The sequence below is a fragment of the Scyliorhinus canicula genome, chromosome 2 (assembly GCF_902713615.1).
Source record: "Scyliorhinus canicula chromosome 2, sScyCan1.1, whole genome shotgun sequence".
NCBI classification, from domain to species: Eukaryota; Metazoa; Chordata; class Chondrichthyes; order Carcharhiniformes; family Scyliorhinidae; genus Scyliorhinus; species Scyliorhinus canicula.
In genome coordinates this window covers 183024021-183036674 of record NC_052147.1, presented here as the reverse complement: position 1 = coordinate 183036674, position 12654 = coordinate 183024021, and the positions used below count along the sequence as shown (strand labels likewise).

At 50.5% G+C, this 12654-nt stretch overlaps 1 protein-coding gene across 3 annotated transcripts in view; it reads left to right on the top strand.

Moving 5' to 3' along the window:
• The window catches only part of pms1 (PMS1 homolog 1, mismatch repair system component), a 174339-nt gene extending 162286 nt beyond the window's left edge, over positions 1-12053 (top strand). For 2 of the 3 annotated variants that reach the window (XR_005459750.1, XR_005459749.1), the window contains exon 14: positions 11763-12053. The gene's annotated coding sequence lies outside the window, so the exon portion shown is untranslated. Of the gene's footprint in view, positions 1-7085; positions 7146-11762 lie in introns of all 3 variants that reach the window. The other variant, XR_005459748.1, reaches the window with a different exon arrangement.
• The last annotated feature ends 601 nt before the right edge of the window (positions 12054-12654 follow it).

The following is a 12654-nucleotide window of genomic DNA, read 5'->3' as shown; positions in this document are numbered from 1 at the left end:
GTCCTCCCCGTGTGTGCGTGGGTTTCCTCCGGGTGCTCCGGTTTCCTCCCACAGTCCAAAGATGTGCGGGTTAGGTGGATTGGCTATGCTAAATTGCCCTTAGTGTCCTAAAAAATAAGGTTAGTGGGGGGGGTTGTTGGATTACTGGTATAGGGTGGATACGTTGACTTGAGTAGGGTGATCATTGAACGGCACAACATCGAGGGCCGAAGGGCCTGTTCTGTGCTGTACTGTTCTATATCTATATCTACCATTGTTACATTTACTGCAGAATAAAAATATATTGATGGCACTTGATTTATGAGAATTTTGTAACAAATGACTGCAAAAGAATATCGACATTCATAAAGTAGAGCCATTGCAAATTCTTTCCAAATTGCTAGCCAAGTAGCAACACAAAATAATGGAGGCACTTCCGTCTATTGACCTTCCTTCTGTCACTCAAGTGGGCACATTTTACATTGCTGTGGATTCACCTTCAACTTACATAGTCGCTTAGAATTCACAATAACAAGAAGCTGATTTTTTTCATTCATTCAAGGGATGTGGGCATCACTGGCCAGGCCAGCTTTTATTGCCCATCCCTAATTGCCATTGAGAAGGTGCTCATGGGCTGCCTTCTTGAACCACTGCAATACATGTGGTGTAGATACACCTACAGCGCTGTTAGGGAGGGACTTTCATGATTTTGACTCAGCAACAGTGAAGGAGTGGTGATATATTTTCAAATCAGGGTGGTTAGTGGCTTGGAGGTGAAATTTCAGCTGGTGGTGTTCCCATGGGTGCTATCTTCTGTAAACATTTCCAAGTGTTGTAGCCATAAGACATAGGAGCAGAATTAGGCCACTCGGCCCATCGAGTCTGCTCTGCCATTCAATCATGGCTGATATTTTTCTCATCTCCATTCTCCCGCCTTCTGCCCATAACCCCTGATCCCCTTATTGATCAAAAACCTATCTATCTCTGTCTTAAAAGACACTCAGTGATTTGGCCTCAAATATGGGCAGCACAGTAGCATGGTGGTTAGCACAATTGCTTCACAGCTCCAGGGTCCCAGGTTCGATTCCCGGCTTGGTTCACTGTCTGTGCAGAGTCTGCACGTTCTCCGTGTGTGCGTGCGTTTCCTGCAGGTGCTCCGGTTTCCTCCCACAATCCAAAGATGTGCAGGTTAGGTGGATTGGTCATGCTAAATTGCACTTTGTGTCCAAAATTGCCCTTAGTGTTGGGTCAGGTTATTGGGATATGGGAATAGGGTGGTGGTGTGGGCTTGGGTAGTGTGCTCTTTCAAAGAGCGAGTGCAGACTCGATGGGCCGAATGGCCTCCTTCTGCACTGTAAATTCTATGACTATGAAAGGCATACAAATTGAAGCCTTGAGCAAGAACAAACTCCTCACTTTCAGAGAGTTTGTGGTCAGAGACATTTACCATGGGCCCAATGCTCCCAGAAAATGACTACGTGACATTTTGGGCAGGAATCGCAGGATGATTTTGGATTGGATTGGATTTGTTTATTGTCACATGTACCGAAGTACAGTGAAAAGTATTTTTTTGCGAGCAGCTCAACAGATCATTAAGTACATGAAAAGAAAAGGAAATAAAAGAAAATACAGAATAGGGCAACACAAGGTACACAATGTAATTACATAAGCACCGTCATCGGGTGAAGCATATAGGAGTGTACTGTTAATCAGGTCAGTCCATAAGAGGGATGTTTAGGAGTCTGGTAACAGTGGGGGAGAAGCTGTTTTTGAATCTGTTCGTACATGTTCTCAGACTTCTGTGTCTCCTGCCCGATGGAAGAAGTTGGAAGAGTGAGTAAGCTGGGTGGGAGGGATCCTTGATTATGCTGCCCGCTTTCCCCAGGCAGCGGGAGGTGTAGATGGAGTCAGTGGATGGGAGGCAGGTTTGTGTGATGGACTGGGCTGTGTTCACGACTCTGAAGTTCCTTGCGGTCCTGGGCCGAGCAGTTGCCATACCAGGCTGTGATGCAGCCCGATAGGACGCTTTCTATGGTGCATCTGTAAAAGTTGGTAAGAGTTAATGTGGACATAGCGAATTTCCTTAGTTTCCTGAGGAAGTTTAGGCGCTGTTGTGCTTTCTTGATGGTAGCGTCGATGTGGGTGGACCAGGACAGATTTTTGGTGATGTGTGCCCCGAGGAATTTGAAACTGCTAACCATCTCCACCTCGACCCTGTTGATTCTGACAGGGGTGTATACAGTACTTTGCTTCCTGCAATCAATGACCAGGTCTTTAGTTTTGCTGGCATTGAGGGAGAGATTGTTGTCGCTGCACCACTCCACTAGGTTCTCTATCTCCCTCCTGTATTCTGATTCGTCGTTATTCGAGATCCGGACCACTATGGTCGTATCATCAGCAAACTTGGAGATGGAGTTGGAACCAAGTTTTGCCACGCAGTCGTGTGTATACAGAGAGTAGAGTAGGGGGCTAAGTACGCAGCATTGCGGGGCCCCGGTATTGAGGACTATTGTGGAGGAGGTGTTGTTTATTCTTACTGATTGTGGTCTGTGGGTCAGGAAGTCGAGGATCCATATGCAAAATGAGGAGCCAAGTCCTAGGTTTTGGAGCTTTGATATGAGCTTGGCTGGGATTGTGGTGTTGAAGACGGAGCTGTAGTCAATAAATAGGAGTCTGATGTAGGAGTCCTTGTTGTCAAAATGCTCTGGGAATGAGTGTAGGGCCAGGGAAATGGTGTCTGCTGTGGACCGGTTACAGCAGTCTGTGAATTGCAGGGGATCAAAGCGTTCTGGGAGTATGGAGGTGATGCGCTTCATGACCAACCTCTCGAAGCACTTCATTACAACTGAAGTCAGGGCCACTGGACGATAGTCATTTAGGCATGTTGCCTGGTTCTTCTTTGGCACTGGTATGATGGTGGTCTTCTTGAAGCAGGTGGGGACCTCGGAGTGCAGTAGGGACAGGTTAAAGATGTCCACGAACACATCTGCCAGCTGGTCTGTGCAGGATCTGAGTGCACGACCAGGGATCCCTTCCGGGCCCGTCGCCTTCCGAGGGTTCACTTCCAGGAAGGCCGATCTGACTTTGGAAGCTGTGATGGTGGGTATGGGTGAGTTATGGGCTGCTGGGGCACTCAACAGTGGATTGTTGGTTTCCTGCTCGAACCGAGCATAGAATGCATTGTGGAGGGGAGGGGTGCGCTGCTGCCGGAGATACTGCTCGGCTTTGCTTTGTAGCCCGTTGTGTTGTTTAGTCCTTGCCACAACCGCCGAGAGTCTATCTGTGACTCTAGCTTGGTTTGATATTTTCTCTTGGCATCTCGGATGGCTTTGCGGAGGTCGTACCTGGATTTCTTTGGGTATATGGGCACAATTCAGATCGTGATTCACACACACTTAGTCGTTCTTTGGTGCTTGGGGAGGTTCTCACTAAAATACCCCACTTTTTGAGTTTATTCTGCAGTGGGGAACAAAAGACGTCAGCAAGACCAGTGCCTCAGAGACCAGGGTGCCTTTTTTAAAGGGTGCCCAGATCTCAAAGTTAAGTTGAAGGCCCCCCACACCCACCCACCCACAGACATCGTGAACCCCCGCAGACATGGGCAACACCCTCTACCCCGGAAGAGCAAACTCCGCCCCTCCATCACTAGATGTCCGCGTAACCCCCCCCACCACGCAGGCATTCCTTGGTTCATTCACCATGGCATTGCCTTGACCAATGAGAGGTGACCAGCCGAGTTTGAATTTGAACAAAAGCTTGGCAGGTAACTGTTACCTGCTTCATTCAGCATGGCAATGCCTCTACCAATTAAAGTCCACTTGCAAACCAATCAACACTCTTTTCTCATGCAGTATAAATTGTTGTTTCCTTTATTGTTGGTAATCTTGTGACCTGTCTGATGAGATCAATACTTTCAAATCTTAGACAGTATGTCCGAGATCTACTGGACGCGTTACTCCCAAAAGGCAGCGTGGTGGAACGCGACCAATAGATGCCGGGTAATCCCTCTTCCGGGATCTAACCGGCTTGCTACGCCTCGGGAGATCTAACGCAATCTCATGTGATGTTGCGATATGAATGCTGTTCTTTGTGAGCGGTATCACTTTTTGGCAAATCAGCATGTTAGAGTGAGACAGCTAAAGGCATCTAACTCCGTGGCCTTGGAGATCTTGGGTAAGTGCCTGGCACTGCCCAGGCAGTACCGTTATCTTGCTCAGGCACTGCCGGGGTGCTATGCTGGCATTTTTGCCATGCTGCCAGAGAGTGCCCTGTGCTGCTGCAGGAGAGGCTTGAGGACCCGCTTATCGGTGAGTTGGGGGTGGGTTTCGGGTTTGTGTCGGGAGATTGGTACGCCATTTTAAAATGCCGATGGAGGGGTTCTGGCGAGCAGAGCTCTTCGGTATAGAAAATGGGACTAAGTGCGGCCTCAGCTGCGTGTTGACCGGCTCTCCGAGCACTGAGAAACACCCAGCTAATCGCGCTATGGGACACTGTTCCCATTTGGGTAGATCATGTCCTATGTCTATTTTTCAAGAAATATTTAATAATTTGCTCAGAGCATTTAGTGTTATTACTCAGGAAATGATTTACACAAATGCCCATTCTTCTTCTTATATTTTTGCCCTGTTTCACAAACAAAATTGTAAAACTATGAATTTTGTTCAAAATAACATAAATACTTTCCATTAGCAGATATATATTTGAAATTCTATTGAAGAAAGGTTGAACAGGTTGCGCCTCTACCCATTGTAGTTTAGAAGAATGAGTGGTGATCTTATTGAAACATGTAAGATCCTGTTAGCGTGGATACTGGGCCGATATTTCCTCTTGTGGAGGAGATGAGAACCAGGGAGCGCAGTTTAGAAATAAGGGGCCAAATTCTCCGACCCCCCACAGGGTCGGAGAATTGCCCGGGGCCTCCGAAAATCCCGCCCCCGCCGTGGCAGAAATTTTCCGTCACCCGGGAATTGGCGAGGGTGGGAATCGCGCCGAGCGGCGAGCCCCTGCGGCGATTCTCCGGCCCGCGATGGCCCAAAGTCCCGCCGCTGGGAGGCCTCTCCCGCCGCCGTGGTTTGAACCACCTCTGATGGTGGCGGGATCGGCGGCGCGAGCAGGTCCCCGGGGTCCTGGGGGGGGTGGGGCGATCAGACCCCGGGGGGTGCCCCCACGGTGGCCAGGCCCGGGATCGGGGCCCACCGATCGGCGGGCAGGCCAGTGCCATGGAGGCACTTTTTCTTCCGTCGCCACGGCCTCCACCTTGGCGGAGGCGGAAGAGAATCCCCTAGCGCGCATGCGCCAGTGGTGACGTCAGCGGCAGCAGACACACTGGCGCATGCGCAAACCGCCGAAGGCCTTTCGGCCAGTCCCGACACCGGGCGGCTGGCGTCAAAGGCCGTTGTGCCGGTTTTGGCGCCAGTTGGCATGGTGCCAACCGCTCCGGCGCGGGCCTAGCCCCTCAATGTGAGGGTTTGGCCCCCAAAGGTGCGGAGCATTCCGCACCTTTGGGGAGGCCCGACGCTGGAGTGGTTGGCGCCACTCCGCTACGCCGGGACCCCCCGTCCCGCTGGGTAGGGGAGAATCCCGCCCAAGATGTCTCTCTTTTAAGATGGAGATATGGAGACATTTTTTTTCTCAGAGGGTCATTAGTCTGAGGAATTCTCTTCCCAGGGCGCAGTAGAGGCTGGGGGCGGGTTGCTCTGAGCCCGCACCGGGTAGGAGAATCGGCGGGCGGTGGTGCGTGAATCCTGCCAGGCCTCTCCGACGTCGGGCCGCCGATTCTCCGACGACAGGACACTCAGCGCCAATCGCGCTGGCGCGGTTGCTGCGGCGCCGGTCACGGGCCGTTGAAAGCGGCCCCCACGGCAATTCTCCACACTCGATGGGCCGAGTGCCCGCCGGTGTCATTTGCGTATGGTCCCTTCGGCGGGAACTCGGCGTTCTGGCTGTGGGGGCCGTCTTGGTGGGGCACGGAGGGGGGGGAGCCAACTCCAGGGCGGGTGAGGGGGCTCCACGGTGGCCAGGCCCGCAATCGGAGCTACCGATTGGCGGGCACATTCATTCGGGGGGGGGCCTATTTTCCTCCGTGCCGGGCCCCTGTAGGGCTCCGCCATATTGCCCGGGGGTTGGCGGGGAGACAACTGTGGCGCGCATGCGTGGACCCGTCGCGGCCATGGCACGCACATGCGCGGACCCGCACCGGCCATGTAGGGCCGGCTTTCGGCGCCGCAGCAGCACACACCACTCCAGCACCGTTCTAGCCCCTGAGGAAGGGGTGAATGACTGGGCCTGGAGGTCCGTTGCCGCCGCCGACGTTCACGCTGGCGTCAAAACTTGGCCGGGATTTTAGAGAATCCCGGCATGGGTCCTTGGGGTTATTCAAGGCAGAGTTAGATACATCGTTGACAAGACAAGAGAGTTGAGGGTTATGGGGATGTGGGGGAGACAAGAAAGTGGAGTTGAGACTATAACCAGATTAGCCATTATCTTATTGAATGACAGAGGAGGCCTACATCTTCTCTAAGTTCTATGTTCCTATATCTTTATGTCTTGTAGCCTACGGCCATACTAGTCTGAGAACGCCCGATCTCATCTCTATGTCTTGTTCAAACATTCATTTGTAACAAATTGCAAGTAACCTGCCGAAGATCTAGCCTTAGAGACTTGCCTCGTGGGTTACAGCATGAAAATCTTGCATTGATGGGTGTGCCTTTCTACTCAATCTGTAACATTATGACAGTGTGACAGAAGTGTGCAGCAATAGTCTCGATATGTAATAATTAGTACAAATGTTTACAGACATCAAGCAATAAAATAACCCCAATAAAGGTTGATTTATTTTTCATACAAATATACAACAATGTGAAAAAAGTGTTAATGCAGTGATGGACAATATTTCAGAATGTTTTTTTGGAAGCACTGATTTTGTTTATTTGCATTGGAACGATAAAGGAATGTTTTGAAATGTTGGCTTTGAGGGGAGTCTAGAATTAATATTTACGATGCAGAATATCTTTGGAATAATGGCAGTTTATGCAAACATCAAAACATCTGTGTAATTTATTATGAACTAAAATAATTTTTCAGAAGTTCCGTTTTTGTTTTCCCAGCAATCATGCCAAATCTGTCCCAACCTAACTTGAAAGTACATTCCTCCAGTTTGTATTCAGGTAAGAAGAAAAAGTAGCAATGGTATCTGCTTCGGAAATAGTGGGAATATAAGAAAGTGAAGAAGGAGTAGACCACACAATGTGTCGAACCTGCTCTGCCAATCCATACCATCTGTCTGATATTTGACTTCAACTCCACTTTCACACTCATTCTCCATATAACCTGATTTCCTGATAGATCAAAAATCTGTATCTCTCAGTCTTAAATATGTTCAACAATGGAGCAACCACAACCTTGTGGGGTAGAGATTTCAAAACAGTCATATTTCTCGTGAGCTCAGTCCTAAACTATCATCTCCTTTTGTCAAGAAGGAGGAAACCAGGAAACCACCTCTCACTGTGAATCCTGTCAAGCTCCTCAGAATTCTGTATGTTTCAATGGAATCCGCTACTTTTTTCTAGACTCCATGGAATATAGACCCAATTTACTCAACTTCTCATCACAAAACAACCCTCTCACCCCCAAATACCAATCTAGTGAACCTTTGCTATACTGCCTCCAATGCAAGTTTACCCTTCCTTTAACATGGAGATCAAAACTGCACACAATATTCCAGTTGTGGTCTCACAATGCCCTGTACAATTGTAGCAAAGACATTTTTATTCTTCTACTCCAATCCCCTTTCAATAAGATGGCACCCAAATGCCTCGAACATCAATATTTAAAAGCTTTATACCTTTTTAAAAGTATTCTGCTTTTCTATTCTTACAACCTCAGTGAATAACCTCACACTTCCCCACATTATACCCAATTTTCCACCTTGTCCACATACTTAACTGGTTTCTATCACTTTGCATCACTTTGTGTCCTCCTCATAGCTTGCATTCCCACCTAGCTTGAATTCAATTATTTTGGAAGATCTAAATAAATACAACGGGCGGAATTCTCCGCTCCCGGGAAAAATCGGGAGGGCCGTCGTGAACTCGGCCGAGTTTCACGGAGGCCGCTCCTCGCCCCCTATTCTCCCCTCCCGGCGGGGCTAGGAGCGGTGCTCCGTAACTCTCGGCCGCGGGGGCGTCGCACCAAGAATGATGCGGCCGGCGCGCCTAATGACGTCAGCCCCGCATGCGCAAGTTGGCCGGCTCCAACCCGCGCATGCGCGGCGGACATCATGACACCGATGGCACGAACCCGCGCATGCGCGGTGGCCGTCTTTCCCCTCAGCCGCCCCGCAAGATGTGGCGGCTTGATCTTGCGGGGCGATGGAGGGAAATAGTGCGTCCGATTTGGACGCCGGCCCGACGGTCGGTGGGCACCAATCGCGGGCCTGTCCCCTCCCGAGCACAGTTGTGGTGCTCTTTCCTTGCTAGGCCACCTACAAGCCCCAAACGGGCTTCTCACTCCCGTTTCACGACGGCAGCGACCAGGTGTGTTTGCCGCTGTCGTGAAACGGCCGCGAACGGCAGGCCGCTCGGCCCATCTGGGTCGGAGAATCGACGTTCGCCGTGAAAAACGGCGAGCGCCGATTCTTCTGAGCGGGGGGGGGGGGGGGGGGGAGAATCGAGGGGGCGCCTGAGGGGCGTGACATTTGTCGGGTGGCCCTCCCGCGATTCTCCCACCTGGCGTGGGGAGCGGAGAATCGCGCCCAACATTTTCAACAAATAAAAATCAAAGACCACACAATTGCAGACTCATGCTAGGAAAATAATACTGAAAGGAATAAAAAGGAAGCTGGATTAACAATTCAGCAAGGAACAGTTTACTTTTAAAATTCAGGAAGAAACATACAAAAAGGGACGCGATTTAATGGAAAACTTTTGAAGTATGGTAGTGATTGGGAACTGCTGTGAGCTTCTCGACGCTCGACCCAGCGAGGCCGTCACCACTATAAAATGTTAATGGCTCCACTTTACGACGCCCCACAGGCTTCACGCTGCAAAGGAAGATCCCACTGGTTGATTCACCAGGACCGCACCCGCCAGCTCCCCGCTAACAAGGGATGCAGCACTTCAACCGATCCTGCAGAGCAAACTCCACACAGCTCGCAGCCATGCCACCGAGGAAACCAGTTCCACGATTCGGGGATGCCAACCTGGCCAGATTGTTGAACGGGGTCGAGATCAGTCAGGATGCCCTGTCACCCTGAGGGGGTCAGAGAGTCAGCTACAGATCAGCCAGTGCCACCTGGGAGGAAGTGGCAGCAACCCTAAGCTTGGGGAGCATCACCAGGATGACCGGCACCCAGTGCCGTAAGAAGATAAGTGACCGCCACCCTGGCACCTCTCCCACCCACCAGTCCCAAACACCCCGAGCGTACGAACGACACGTACCATGCCCCGGCCCACCCATGTCCAGCAGGGCTGCCCCCATCCTAACCCCTCGTAATGAACAAAGTGTTCGGCTAACGATGCCCCCTCTGTGTCCCCGCAGGAGAAGTTGACCCACAACAGACGGGAGAAGGCCCAGACAGTCGGCAGGGTACCAGACATCAGAGTCCTCACCCCCTATGAGGAATGGGCCCTGTAGGTTGCGGAGATGTCCGACGACAGATCGGTCACCAATGTAAAGTTTGGCATACGACGCAGAGGTGAGAATCCACCACCTCCCACCCAGACGACCTGTCACACGAAAGTTGTTAATGCCATACAGACTGACCCATGCCTTCCACTGATCACATGTCAATTTTCCCACAGGAACTCTGACGGTGCCGGCCCATCCGGGGTTGTCCCCTCTCATGCCTCCAATCAGAATACCTAGGAGGAGAACTCCAAGGAGACCACTGTATTCACAGCACAGTTGTCACCCCCACCCTCCAACAGTGCGGAGACACACATCTCGGTGAGCAACAGTAATGGCCAAGCTTCTGGGCTACATTCTGGTGAGCATCACACGATGACAGATGCACATAAGGTGGAGATAGGAACACCAAGGCGCAGTCGGAGGTCTGCTGGATACCAGGACCCAGATGGATCTCAATCAGATGCTGAGCCTCTGGACCAGGTTTACCCAGAGTTGATGCAGTCGATAGGGTGCGGCGGTGATATTCAGAGGGGAATGTCAGCAGCACTCAGCAGGTCCATAATTGATTGAAGGGGTCCCAGAGGCTACGGGCACTGGCAATAGTGGTGGCAATGTATCGTAACGAGACCAAAACTGCTAGGGTGGCAACCACAGTGGTGCACAACAACAGCAGCATGAGTGGAGATGTCCATGGCAAAGCTCAGTCAGTGATGGCCATGAATGACTGCCACGACAGCATGGTAATTTGTTTTGAGTTCCTCTGTCCCATTCACCTCTTGATCTTCAAGCACCTTTGGGAAGATTTCTAAGACTTCTACAGTGAAGATGATACAAATGGCCAGATTCTCCAATTCTGAGGTGAAGTGCGGAGGATCTGTGACGTTTTACGTGGAAAAAAATTGGTGGCGCCCCCTCGCCGATGCTGCGGTTGGTGAGGAGATAGCAGCCGCGCCACGTGGAACTCCCGGCCTCCACGAAATAAACTGCCAGAGAATGGCCGGGTCCTTGGCCTTGCATGTGCACGGCGATGACCTGCAGCGGTCGCGCCGTAAAACATGGCGCCCTCCATACACATAGCTGACCTGCCTGTTAGTGCCCCCCTGGCCACTCCCCACCAGCCCTCGCGGAAGCTCCCCCTGGCTGGCAGTCTGGCCCCCGCCTGACTGTTGCGGGGCTGGACACAGTCCACAGCCGTCACATCGGGTTCCCGCATGTCTGCGACCAGAAGTGAACCGTGCCGTCGTGAACTCGGCCCACCGGGGGCGAAGCATCGGGGGGGGCCTTCAGGTGACGAGCTGAGGCCGTCCCAATGGTGTGTCTGCCTTGATGATGCCGTTTCAGAGGGGGCGGAGCATCCAAAACCTGCGTCAAACAAGCGCCACCCCCGATTGCGGTGCCAAAAGGGACCCTCTGACCAATTGCCGATTACAAAATCGGCAACGGGGAACAGAGAATCCATTTTTAAATATAAATTTAAAGTACCCAATTAATTTTTTCCAATTAAGGGGCAATTTAGTGTGGCCAGTCTATCTACCCTGTACATCTTTGGGTTGTGGGGGTAAAATCCACACAAACACGGGGAGAATGTGCAAACTCCACACTGACAATGACCCAGGGCCGGGATCGAACTGGGGCCTCGGCGCCGTGAGGCAGCAATGCTAACCACTGTGCCACCGTGCAGCCCCTGGAACGGAGAATCCTGTCCAAAATATCTGTCATTTCGTTGCTTTCCATTATCAATTTTCCAAATCCATTCTCTGGAAGACCTACACAATCTTTAGTTACACTTTTCCTATTTAAATACTTGTAGACACTCTTACTATCTGTTTTTATATTTCTAGTTAACTTTCTCTCATACTCTTCTTTCCGCCTCCAATATTTTTTAGTCATTCTTTGCTGGTTCTTAAAGTTTGACCAATTCTCTGACCTATCATGAGTCTTTGCAGATTTGTACAGTGTTTCTTTTAATTTGATTCTACTCTAAACTTCCTTATTCATCCATGGATCATACAAGCAAGATGGTGCCGGAGTGTGGTGACTCTCTGCAAGCTTTCTCACTCAGATCCTCTTCTTACTTCTCCTATAACCGTACTAATCTCTTAAAACTTAATTCTAACACTAACACTATTACTAACCTTTTTTATGTTCTCTTGCAGGTTTGAAGATCCTCAGCGGCCCATGGACTGGATCAGATGACCAGACCCGACCCGACCCGACCCAGCAAGACTCCTACAACGACCCAACCGTTAGACACTTGGGGGCAATTTAACATGGCAAATCCACCTGACATACCTTTGGGCATCTGCCACCTCTTTTCTGCTGGTCTATAGAGAACCTAGTGGAGTGGTGTAATGACAACAATCTCTCCCTCAATGTCAGCAAAACTAAAGAGCTGGTCATTGACTTCAGGAAGCAAAGTATCATAGGTGTGCACTACGACCAAGAAAGCACAACTTTCTCAGGAAACTAAGGAAATTCGGCATGTCCACACTGACATGCCAAACTTTTACAGATGCACCATCGAAAGCATCCTATCTGGCCGCATCACAGCCTGGATGGCAACTGCTCGGCCAGACTGTACAAAACTACAGAGAGTCGTGAACACTGCCCAGTCCATCACACAAACCCGCCTTCCAGCCATTGACTCCGTCTACACCTCCTGCAGTACAATCAAAGCCCCCTGCCACCCAGCTTACTCATTCTTCCAACTTCTTCCATCGGGCAGGAGATAAAAAAGTCTGAGAACACGCACTAACAGATTCAAAAACAGCTTCTTCCCCGCTGTTACCAGACTCCTAAACAACCCTCTTATGGGCTAATCTAATCTCTTCATACATCTTCTCTACTGAATAGTATTACACTCCTGTATGCTTCACCCGATTCCTGTCTCTATTATCATGTGAGAATAACTTTAAGAAATGGGTGTTTTTCAGTGATGTCAGAGTGTGGGTAGAGCTGATGTTGTCTGCTTTTACCTTCGCTTTGGGCTCGCAGCTACAGGGTGTGTTTTGTTTTAGATTTGGTGCAGCTGCAATCACAGCAAGATGT